General features: G+C 40.9%; 1 protein-coding gene across 10 annotated transcripts in view; it reads right to left on the bottom strand.

The window, feature by feature from the left end:
* Nucleotides 1-11,426, bottom strand: part of SNAP23 (synaptosome associated protein 23) — a 41,372-nt gene extending 29,946 nt beyond the window's left edge. For 2 of the 10 annotated variants that reach the window (XR_011997647.1, XM_025998554.2), the window contains exon 1: nt 11,284-11,402. The gene's annotated coding sequence lies outside the window, so the exon portion shown is untranslated. Of the gene's footprint in view, nt 1-10,921 lie in introns of all 10 variants that reach the window. The other 8 variants (XM_072740617.1, XM_025998556.2, XM_025998557.2 and 5 more) reach the window with 7 other exon arrangements.
* Between the last annotated feature and the right edge of the window lie 1,254 nt (nt 11,427-12,680).

Here is a 12,680-nt window from a genome sequence, read left to right as displayed (position 1 = left end):
GGAATTAGGATTTCAACATAGGAATTTTGGTACGAAGACACAAACATTCAGACCACAGTAAACACTATTTAATTCCACATTTTACACATATACAAACTAAAGAACAATGAGGTTAAGCAACTTTTGCAAGGTCACATAGTATAGTCAGGTTCAAACCTCGGTGGACTGATTCAGACTATGTGCCTTCAATTACAATTACATACATTAAAAAGAGGAGAGTAGAGAGACACATTATCAAGTCATTCAAATGTGTAGCAGCTTTGCCAAGAAAAGTATATATATGAAATCCCTGCCTTCCCCTTTTCAAGGAGCAAGTCTAACTCCAGTCAGAATTAGAACAGTGGTTCCCAGTCTTGGTTACACGTTATAATCACCTAGAGGCCCAAGCCTTAAATCAGAATCTCGGAGGGTGAGAGCTGTTTGATTTTAAACCTTCCCAGATAACTCCAGTGGGCAGCCAAGGTTGAAAACCACTGTTTTAGATGAAAGTTGTTTGGTTTTTAATGTATAGCCAAGAGCTAATTGAGGATATCCTACCCCTACTGTAATTCTGGTACCTAATGCAGGAGAAACATACCATTTAACAATGCAGGACAAGAACAACTTAGCCTTTAATAGGTTAAGCACTGAATTACATGTGACCCAGTAATTCTATTCCCAGGTACATTAGAGAGAAATGAAAACATATGCCCACATAAAAACCTGTGCACAAATGTTTAAAGCAGCATTATTGCTAACAGCCAAAAAGCAGAAAACACCCAAATGTCCACACAAGGGAATACCATTCAGCCATAAAAAGGAATGCTACATGCTGCAGCATGTATAAGGCTTGGAAGCATTATTCTAATTGATCAAAACCAGATACATAAGACCCTATATTGTATGGTGTCATTTATGTGAAATGTTCAGAATGGGTAAATCCATAGAGACAAAAAGTAGATTAGTGATTGCCAGGGGATGGGGGAAAGGGAGAAAGAGACTGACTACCAATAGTACAAGGTTTGTTTTGGGGATGATGGAAATGTTCTGAAATTAGTAGTAATGGCTACATAGCCTTATGAATATACCAAAAGCCACTAAATTGTATACTTTATTTTTTTTTATCTTTTTTTAAATTTTTTTTTAATTTATGATAGTCACACACAGAGAGAGAGAGAGAGGCAGAGACATAGGCAGAGGGAGAAGCAGGCTCCATGCACCGGGAGCCCGATGTGGGTGGGATTTGATCCTGGGTCTCCAGGATCACGCCCTGGGCCAAAGGCAGGCGCCAAACCGCTGAGCCATCCAGGGATCCCTAAATTGTATACTTTAAATGGCCAACTTTACATTATGTGAATTATGTCTCAATTTCTAAAAATTGGAGAAAGATTAAAAGAAGAAAACAGTCAAGAAAAAAAAACAGTATGAGTAAGAATGAAAAGGAAGATGAGAAGGAAAACATTAATTTTGTAGCTTTTCCTATGCCAAACAATTTTCTGCCACAGTATAAAATATGTTACAGATTGTTAAAATAAATGATAGTAGCTATAGAGTAGGCACCACTTAAGTAGAAAACTTGTACTTTATAGTCAATGGATCCCTTCCTTTCTCCTCCAAAAAGAAAATCAGTGGTTGGAAAACAGGAGAGACCAACCAGGGATGCCTGGGTGGCTCAGTGGTCTGCCTTCAGCCCAGGGTATGATCCCGGAGTCCCAGGATCGAGTCCCACATCAGGCTCCATGCAGGAAGTCTGCTTTCTCCCTCTGCCTATGTCTCTGCCTCTCTCTCCGTGTCTCTCATAAACAAATAAATAAAATCTTTAAAAAAACCAAAAAGGATAGAACAACCATGTTAAGAAACACACCCGATGTACTTCTTTATTAAGATCCAAGTACAAGGGGATTTCTGGGTGGCTCAGCGGTTTGGCACCTGCCTTCGGCCCAGGGCATGATCCTGGAGTCCCAGGATCAAGTCCCATGTTGGGCTCCCTGCATGGAGCCTGCTTCTCCCTCTGCCTGTGTCTCTGCCTCTCTTTCTGTGTCTCTCATGAATAAATAAAATCTTTTAAAAATATATATGTATAGCTTAAAAACTAAAGGCCAAAAATGTAAATGTCCACTCCAGCTTAGATGAGATGGAATGACAAAGTTCAAGAAAATTTTAGATGATTTTTATTTGCTTTACACAATAATGTACTTTCTACATATTCTTTAAAAGGACTTTTTACTTCTTTTAAGTTTTTATTTTAATTCCAGTCAGCTAACATATAGTGTTAGCTGAGTTTCAGGTATACAACATAGTGATTCAGTACTTCCATAAATCATCTGGTGCTCATCATGACAAATACACTCCTTAATCCCTATCACCTATTTAATCCAAACCCTCTCCCCACTACCAAAAAGTTATAAACATACATTGGCTTGGGGCCCCCGGGTGGTACAGTTGGTTAAGCATCCAGCTCTTGGTTTTGGTTCAGGTCATGATCTCATGGGTGGTGAGATCCAGCCCTGCCAACCGCTCTAGGCTCATTGGGGAGCCTGCTTGAAGAGTCTCTCCCATTGCCCCTCCCCACCTCATGTGCAGGCCCTCAAATAAATAAATACATGTTTTTTTGGGGGGAAAAAAAGAACAAAAGACCAGGACTTTAAAATTTTTAAATGGGGATCCCTGGGTGGCTCAGCGGTTTAGCGCCTGCCTTTGGCCCAGGGCACAATCCTGGAGTCCCGGGATAGAGTCCCAAGTCAGGCTCCCAGCATGGAACCTGCTTCTCCCTCCTCCTGTGTCTCTGCCTCTTTCTCTCTCTATGTCTATCATAAATAAATAAATAAATCTTAAAATAAATAAATAAATAAATAAATAAATAAATTTTAAGTAATTAAATATTAAAAAAGAAAAAACCTCATACACTGGTTTTGTGGATAGGTTTCAGAATACTCTATTACTCTACAACTTCTGTACAGGACAGTCTATGCAATAGCTATAAGCCTGTGATAATGAAAAACTCTAGAAGATAAAAAATGTTGCAAGCTCCAAATGATACAAGAAATAGTGATATAAGGGGATCCCTGGGTGGGATCAGCGGTTTGGCGCCTGCCTTTGGCCTAGGCCGTGATCCTGGAGACCCAGGATTGAGTCCCAAGTCGGGCTCCCGGTGTGGAGCCTGCTTTTCCCTCTGCCTGTGTCTCTGCCTCTCTCTCTCTCTCTCTAGGTCTATCATGAATAAATAAAATCTTAAAAAGAAAAAAGAAAAAAAGAAATAGTGATATAAATAGCATTTTTTTTAGCATCCAGGATGTCTGTGGGTATTTCAATTCTCATTCCTATAAAATTATAAAGTTTCTTAACCACTGTTTAGGATAGTAAAATGCTGATTTTAAAAATCCAAACTCTCAATAGATGATGTAACGTATACAAGAAAATCTTAAATTATTCTTACTCTTTGGCTTTTTTCTTTCAGCAATCAGATACAAACAAAAATACATTAGTTCCAGTATTGTTTATAATGTTAAAAAAATTTGAAGCAATCTAAATAACCAATGACAGGGGACTTGACTGAATAATTATGGTACAACTACATGATGGAATACTATTCAGCCATTTAAGACTATTTTTGAAGACTTTATATTCTTTTATATTTAATCTTAATCAAATATATATAAGTACATAGTTTGAGATGTCAAATAGTTCTACAGCAGTAATAAATAGCAATTCCCCTGCCTCCCCTTGTGCCAAACCAATTCCTGATTCAAGGAGCCAAGAGGCAGAATTTTCAACAGTACTAGCTGTTCCAGTGTTTAACCTCAAATTCCTAAATCATATGCTTATAGTGTTGTTTCTTGATATTTTCTACCTTTGTGGATATCATCCATGAACTTTCTACAATGAAGATATTTGCTCTTTTACCTCTTCATCTCCTATTTTGTACATTTGTCCTTATATTATAGATTGGTCGGCTAATTAAATTCTTGGGTGGAAATCAGAAGTCCTGAAGCAATAAAGAAATCTGTTTAATTTTGGCTCTCCCAGTCAAATACAGATGACCATAAAATCTCTCCCTCAAATAATACTTTTATTAATTCCAAAGAACCAGGTTCCATGGAACATGACTTGGAAACTACTTACCTACAGAAACTTCTGCTCAATTAATCAGTTATATGGGAACAAAGTTTCTGCTCAATTCTTTTTTTTTTTTTAAGATTTTATTTATTTATTCATAGAGACACACAGAGAAAGAGAGAGGCAGAGGCACAGGCAGAGGGAAGCGGGCTCCATGCAGGGAGCCCGACGTGGGACTCGATCCAGGGTCCCCAGGATCAAACCCTGGGCTGCAGGCGGCGCTAAACCACTGCGCCACCGGGGCTGCCCTCTGCTCAATTCTTATCTCAGAGAATAGTCTCTGAAAAATAAATCTTGGAGATCATCCAGTCCAACTTCTTTATGCTAAGAGAATAAAATGCAGCACTTCTAGCTCTTAGGTTCTTTCCCTAATATACAATCCGTTCTGGAGGAGGGGGAGGTGGGAACCGACTTGATGGTAACTGAGGAGAGGACAAAGCAGTTGTTTGCAGAGTTCTGTGGTCTTAGGAGGGCACACCAGACCAGGACCCACCTGAAGAAGAAAACTAGGGCAAGGTTGTCAGAAGAGAATGTAGTGAAATCTAGCTATGGTGACTGCCCAGAGACAGCTGAGAGTTCCCTTAATACTTATGGAGATTCAGCAGTCTGTGTAGCCTGAAAGTTTAGCAGAAAGAGATCCTAGTCCCCGAATATCTCCTTCTTAATTCAGTCCACGAACGTTTTTTTAAGCATTTAGCTATTAAATAAGGGAACATATTCTGATATCAGGAAAACTATCCTTTCTTTTTAAATGTATATTTTATTTAGGATATGGAAAATCTTCTCCATTGCATCTAAACATATACAGTTTCCAGGTTTTCAATCTTGCCTCTCTACAATACTAAAGTCTTCCTGGCTTAAAAGACCATATCAACTAATGTTAAGGCCAGGTTGGGCTGAAAATGATTTGTTATTAATTCTCCTGTAACTAAACTTCCTACTTCTAGATTAGGTGAGATAATTTAATAAATTGTGTTGATTGAGCATAATGTAGTGGTTAATAACATAGACCCTCCCGCGTCAGGCTCCCTGCATGGAGCCCGCTTCTCCCTCTGCCTGTGTCTCTGCCTCTCAGTCTCTCTCTCTCTCTCTGAATAAATAGATTAAAAAAAATAATAATAATAACATAGACCCTGAGGTCAAACAGACCCTGAGTTCATCCTAGCTCTGATACCTAGGCAATTTACCTAACCTATTCAAGTCTGTTTCCTTGTACATTAGGATAACAGTTCTATCTCCCAATGTCGTCTCAGAAATTAATTGATGTATGTGAAGTGTTTAGCCCCCAGTAAAGACTCATGTTATTTATGTTCACTGTCTGTGGTATCTGACTGTTTTGAGAGGCTAATCCAAAAGTTACCGGGTGAACTTAGAATCAGAGCCAAAATACTTTGGATTGTTGGAGTGAATATTTTACTCAAGCAGGGTGAACCTTGCTAGTCATCCCCACCTCATAGCTACATCTCATGTCATAATAGTAGCTCTTTCTTGAAGACTCAAAAGATGAATAATGGAAAATAAACAAAGAATAGAAGTAAGGACAATAGAGAACAAAGTAGAAATTCAGACATAGGCCATCACTTATAGGGTAAAAGAATTTAGTTTTTCTTTAGGAATATGTTTGTTGCTCTTAGATCTCATTTTTCAAAGTAAAGATTGTATTTATTTATTCATGAGAGACAGAGAGAGAGGCAGCGACATAAGCAGAGGGAGAAGCAAGCTCCACGCAGAGAGCCCAATGTGGGACTTGATCCTGGTACTCCAGGGTCATGCCCTGAGCTGAAGGCAGATGCGCTCAACCGCTGAGCCACCCAGGTGTCCCTAGATCTCATTTTAATACGAAACATTAAAAATGTTCACACATAGGGGTGCCTTGGTGGCTCAGTCAGTTAAGCGTCTGACTCTTGATTTCAGCTTGGGTCTTGATCTCAGGTTTGTGAACTCAAGCCCCCAAGTTGGGTTCCATGCTGGGTACGGAGCCTTAAGAAAAAAAAAATGTTCACACATAAAGAAGGAAGGAAGGAGGGGCACCTGGGTGGTTTAGTCAGGTAAGCATCTGCCTTCAGCAGCTTGGGTCATGCTCCTGGGGTCCTGGGTTCAAGCTCTGCATCAGGCTCCCTTCTACCTTTCCCTCTGCTGCTCCCCCTGCTTGTATGCTCTCTTGCTGTCTCTCCCTCTCTCTCAAATAAATAAAATAAATACATCTTCTTAAAAAAACAAAAAGAAGGGAGGACAAAAGGAAGGAAGGATGCCCATGGACAAAAAGTACAGGTGTACAATACTCAAAATAGTCTAGGTTACACCAAAAAGAGTCCCTGCTCTGATTAGGAAATTTAATTCTTTCTAAAGACATTTAGATGGAGCTTTATTTATGTTAAGGTTAGTTTCCTCTTTTTACTTCCTCTCTCGCTTCCTTTCTACTTCCTTCTATGAGAACAATGTTACCATTCTTATAAAACTCAAAAACCATTCAAGTGTAAGAAGTATACCACTATATCATATGTATTAAACGCCTTGGTTTCAAAGAGTACTGAAGCACATGATTCAAGACAGAAACCATACTGCTGAGAAAATACCACTAAAATCAAGAACCAAAAAGATCAAAATTACACTTCAGTTTTAAAGAAGTACTGTTTATAACTTAATTGCTGAAGTCCAACACCTAGTTTTCAAATCCTGCTCAACCCTGGAATTTCCATAATTCTACTCTAAGTGACCAGAATATAATCCTGGGAAGGTAGATCTACATGTGGTTATAATCAATTATATTAGCACCATCTAAAAGAAAAGCTATGAAAACAGAAAAGAGATGCTCTGTAAGAGTTAAGCAAGAGGCTCATGAATGCAGCATTCATTCTCCAAGTAGGAGAGACATACAATCTAGCAGACTTAATTAAGTATGGTACATGCCAAGGAAGACATCAAGTGTGAGGCAGGATCAACTAGCAAGGCGTTTTACCTTGCCTGAATGAAATACTAACCCAAGTCATCCAAGTATTTGGCTCTGATTCCAAATTCACTTAGAACCTTTCTGGTTAGCTTCTCAAACATTATGATACTAGGAAACAGATGCCAAAGATAGAGAACTCAGGTCCCTGGAAAAGAATATTCTCCATGGTAGGTTAATATAGTGGCATTCTTGGGGTGGCTGGGTGGCTCAGTAGGTGGCACATCTGATTTTTGGCTCAGATCATGATCTCAGGGTCCTGCGATCAAGCCCCATGGCAGGTTCCATCCTCAGCAGGGTCTACTTATCCCTCTCCCTCTGCCCCTCCCCCTGCTCATGCTCCTTCTCTCTCAAATAAAGAAAGAAATTAAAAAAAAAAAAAAGTGACATTCTTCTTCATACAAAAGGCAATACAGTGTAGTGTTTAAGTGCCCAATACTTGGAGACATGTTTTTAAATCCTGACTGTTGCTTAATTTACTTCTCTGTGCTTCAGGGTTTTTTTCATTAGATGAGAATATAATGTTTATTTTGAGCATTTTAAGGATTGAGTTAATTCATCCTAAGCATTTAAACCTTGGCTGGTATGTAGTGTTCAATCTTTATTGATCTCTACAGCCCGATGGGTTCATAGGTCTCAGATAATCCACAGTATAGCTATTTCCCCTGGAGCTGAAGTAGAAGAGCAAGGTTCTTGTCTCACGGAGTTTCATCTCAGGATGAATCTCTTGGACAAGGGAGACTGAATAAAGTGATAGAGTTTTATTTTTCTTCTTTTTTCTTTTTTTCCAGTTTAAAAGCAACATTTATAAATAATGAAAACAAGATACAGTGGAAAGCAGCAAGATTTTTCAGCTCCCATGAGCTCTTGTGCAAGAGCAAACAGTGTCTGTTCTGTCCATGCATTGCCCCAATCCAGTTCTAGGAGGTCATGAGAAAAGACATGTGAAGGGGGTGAAAGAAAATCTCAAGAGAAAAAGAGTGTGCAAGGAACATGTGTCCTGAAGAGGACACATTCCACCATCAGTGTGGAATCCGAAGAACAAAGCAACATCAGTTCAGATTTTAAAACAACACATTACCCTGTGCTATGTCACTCCACGACTAGGCTGTCCACGGGTTTGTGTCCAGCTGTCAGGGGGGCAGAATCACGCACTCCCAGAGTAGAAGCACGTCCACGCTGAGTGAGGCAGGGTGGCGCTCTCCATGCTGAGGGTAAGTCCACAAAGCCCCTGACGATCCCAAAACTCTGTCCCTTGTTGCTGTACCCCTGCCACCTCTGACAGGGCTGCTATCATCACCTGGAAAGCACTGGCTCCCAAGACTGATCTGTGGCTGCTTAATGAGGGTTTTATTTAGGAGATTTCAGTGGAATACCATCTAAAGAGGAATTATAATTTTTATGATTCCTATCTATTTCTATTATAATTTTTCATAATTACTAAACATCTCTTGTGATTTTGAGAATCAAAATCCAAGCATGATCAACCCTAAAAAAATTGTGATTTTAGACTTATCAAAAAAGTGTCACAATGTAAGACCTCAGTAATCATGCCAGAATATATTATATATGTATACAGAGTGGGCAGGGTGGCTTTAAAAGGGAGACACAGAAGACAGGTTTTGAAGGGCTTGTATGTATTCTCTACCAAGAAGTTTGGATTTTATTTTACAAGTTTAAGAGGCCATCTAAAGGTAAACTCAATTGTCAAAGCCTTGCTCAAATAAATTTAAATCCAAGTTACAGATCTCACAAAAATCGAGACAATGGGAGGATTCCACAGAAATATACTTATCAGTGATTTAAATATATTAGTAGCAATACAACCTAAATTGGAATCAAAACCAAAATGTCAGTGAATTTAAATGAGTGCAAACGGAACACCACCTCCACCACTAATATTACAAAAGGAACAGTACATGCTGTTTCCTGGCTCTACAATCCACTTCCTCCAGTTGTTGGAGGCACTGGATCCATCTGTTTCAAGTCTCTATCCACAAGAAAGAAAAGACCAGTCTTTGTCATCTGGTCTTCTCTCAATCTACAGAACCGGAATCCAAATATAGCACTAGAATAAAAAAGTTCAGCACTACTGAAAGCAAGCAACATCATATATTATAAACACTAAAAAATACATAACACTAAGAACAAACACAACTAAAAAAACAGACTTCCAGAATGCTTTAAGACAGGAACCAAAGCAAGAGAGAAAAAGCACCTTAATTCAGAAGGGAAAAAAAAAGGCAGCTGATTTCACAAAAATGTCGTTAGAGCAAACATCCTCTTTTTCCCTTTTGCTATTCTAATCTACTTTCATCTGGTGAAACAAGATAAGTAAACTTGCTAGAATCGTGTCACAATAGTGAATGCCACCATTGAGTTCACAGAATTTTGAAGTCCACTAGCCTAGTCCAATCTTCACTTTATTTCAAAAATGAGTAGGTTAGTTCCAAAGCAGTATTTTCCAGAGTGCAGAGCAAGAACACTAGATCATTTCAGCTGTTACGTAAGCAACAGTTATTTAAGTTACATATTTACTATAATGCATACTAGAAAAAGGTATACATAAAAACCATGACTTCACAGGTTATCACTCTGGAAGAAGGTAGTGTTGAAAACAAATCTATTAAAAACATGAATCAAAATAACACAATCTTCTAAAAGGCAAAATTTATGATGGTGGTATGGTTCACGAGGAGTGAAATACTGACAGCTGTCCCATGAACCACAGGGCCTGTTTTTTGTTTGTTTGCTTGCTTGCTTCCTTCCTTCTCGGCTTAAGGTTGTGTTCTGAATGATTAGAAGTGATGTGACCTTCAGTTAAGTGATCCTTTACTATGCTAAAGCTCATTTAAAATAAAAGCAACAAACACTAAGATGCATACAGAAATACTACTGTTTAAAGGAAAGAGTGCCATACTGTTAATAATGGCACAATAAGGCATTGCTATCCTGGAACTAGAATAACCACAAGCACCTAACAAAAACCACAAGCACCTAACAAAACAAAACAAAACAAAACAGCCTAGTAATAAGATAAATATTTGAGCTGTAGGCTGTTATATGACCATTCTATTTACTTTCACATGACCTGTCAAAAAAAAAAAGCATGATAATGTGAGCAGAGGTGTTCTTCCTAATACTTGCTAATATTTATATGAATGTGTCTTTCTCATTATCTCTTGCCAAAGGAACGAATGACAGCTGACCATTAGATGCATTAGGCATCAACTGTGATGGGGGAAGAACATTCGTTTTTTTCGAAATCTTACTATGAACTACTTTAAGTTTACGTCTCAAAGCAGTCTAGCTAATGATGTGCCATGAATTTCAAGTCTGGGATTTTCCAGGCTAGGCAAGAACGCTGGAGAGCCATCTCTATTTGGTCGTATCTGCTGTATTTTTTACTGGCACATCTGAAAGCCAGTCTTAAGGACATAAGGGCAGAGGGAGTAATACTGCTCTCAGCTCTTGAAATACCTGCTACTGAGAAGCTACGTTATTTCACACGGCTGAGGGAATGCTGTCAGAAGCTGCCAGTATCCAAACACCCCTCCTCAGTTGCCCCCTGCTCCCTGAAGATGACTAGCAAAAGGCAAAAATGATACTCCCTTTTCATCTCCTTTTCCCAACTTTGATGTCTTTCGGTTTCCTCTACCCTTACCTACCTTTCCTAAAATGGTGGTGACTAAAGATGAAAAAAAAAAGGATGCGATGAAACAGCACTTTCCAGGACATCCCGCCCCTCCCCCCCCCCCCCAACAACTCCAGCCTGGAATGGTAAAATCCGGTGTTTCAGGGATCCTTCGGGCGTCTACAGCAAAGCCGCGAATGCGGATGGACTTTCCTAGAGAGCACGGACTCTGCAATGCCACGCACCTCGGACACCTCCAAACTCCAGCTCAGAGTCATCCGATCACTGTGGTCACATACAATGAATCGCGATCACAGCAACACTGCAGGGGTGGGGGAGTGGGAGTTTACCTCCGCTTGGTTTTGAGGCGGGGTTCAACCAACGACCATCCTGCCGCCCTTCCTCCGCCGGCCCCGCGGTGGTTTCCTGGCAGCTCGGGTCCTGGCTTCGGGCCCGACCTGCCCAGTCCGGGCCAGAGCACCCCCCACCCTCCCCTTTAGACCGACCTCACCAAGTTTTAAACCGTCACGGGAATACTCTTGCTTCTGGGGACTGGATCCCAATCTCCAACCGAGTTGCCTCCTCAACCCCCCTCCCGAAGGCTCACCAAGCAGTTCCGGCCACTCCTCTCGCGCGGCAGCGGCTCGGACACCCCCCAGACCGGACCTGGACCTGCGTCCTCCCGGCGCCTGCGCGCGCCTGGCCCGCGCGCATGCGCACTTCCTCGGCCGCGCGGGCGCGGACACACCCGCTGGAGCTGGAGCCAATCAGCGTCTGAGGGGTTTAAATCTCCCTGCCACGCAGGCGGGGAGCCTGGGGACTCACCCGTTACCCGGATAATTCGGATCCCTCCCGAAGTGCAACAAGCATGTGTTAAGGGTAAACCGTTTACTGGAAGAAAAGAAGGCGAAAAGAATGCCTCCCCTGCCTTCCGGGGCCTTTCAATCTGTCTAGATTGGAGATCGACATGGAAACAAATTATAGTGCATAGAATACAGTGCGTGGCACTGGAAAAGTCCGAGGCGGGCTTGGCGCACAATGAAAGAAGAGCCTTATTCTTAGGGATGTTTGGAAGGGTTCCCAGAGGAAGTGACTTTCCAATCAGGAAGGCTAAGTAGTTCTCCCAGAAGTCTGGGGTGGAGGGCCATAGTTTTTTCCAACCCGTGGGAACAGCGTGTGCCATTAAGAACATTAGTGCCTTCTGTAAATTCCTCGTCGTTCATCCTAGTTAGAGGCTTACAGCTCATTGTATATCTCCGGGTGAAGTGGAGAATAAGCTTTAAATAGTCAAGTCGGCAATGGGTCCGATCTTGGAAGGTTTTGCACTTTTGGACTAGTGAGCCTGGACTTTATGCTATGACCTCAGAGAGCCACTGAAGGATTTTTAAACAGGTTCAGGAACTCTTCTAGGCGCCTCAAAGAATAGAGCACAATGCTGGAAATTAAAAAAAAAAAAAAAAAGTATTTCAGAGGAGAAATAATGGTTTTGGGAGAGAGAGAAGATACCTCCCTAATTATAAGAGGAAGTAGGTGTTTTATGTTTAGTAACAGGAAGTTAAAGAAGTTCTCATCTGATGACCTCTGTTTTCTCTATGAAGTAGGAGATGATGTCATCTAATAGAAAAGTTGGGAGGTTTTTTTTTTTTTTTTTTTTTTTTTTTTGAGATTTTATTTACTCATGAGTGACGCAGATAGAGAGGGAAAGACAAAGGCAGAGGGAGAAGCAGGTTCCTTGCCGGGAGCCCAAGGTGGGACTCCATCCCAGGACTCCAGGATCACGTCCTGGGCCAAAGGCTGATGCTCAACCGCTGAGCCACCCAGGTGCCCCTGGAGTTAGGAGTTTTAAGGCAAGTGGAGAGTTTTGAAATATTGTTACAGAAGTGATAGAACAAGTTGACCTTGAACAAGTAGTCGGACTGTTAAGCAGTGTCAAGGGCCTGTATAAGATTGGTAAAAGTGAACTCTCCAGCTTCTAACCTCCTGTGTGACTTACTAAAGCAGCAG

The sequence above is a fragment of the Vulpes vulpes genome, chromosome 15 (genome assembly GCF_048418805.1).
Source record: "Vulpes vulpes isolate BD-2025 chromosome 15, VulVul3, whole genome shotgun sequence".
NCBI classification, from domain to species: domain Eukaryota; kingdom Metazoa; phylum Chordata; class Mammalia; order Carnivora; family Canidae; genus Vulpes; species Vulpes vulpes.
This window is presented reverse-complemented; position numbering and strand designations above follow the sequence as displayed.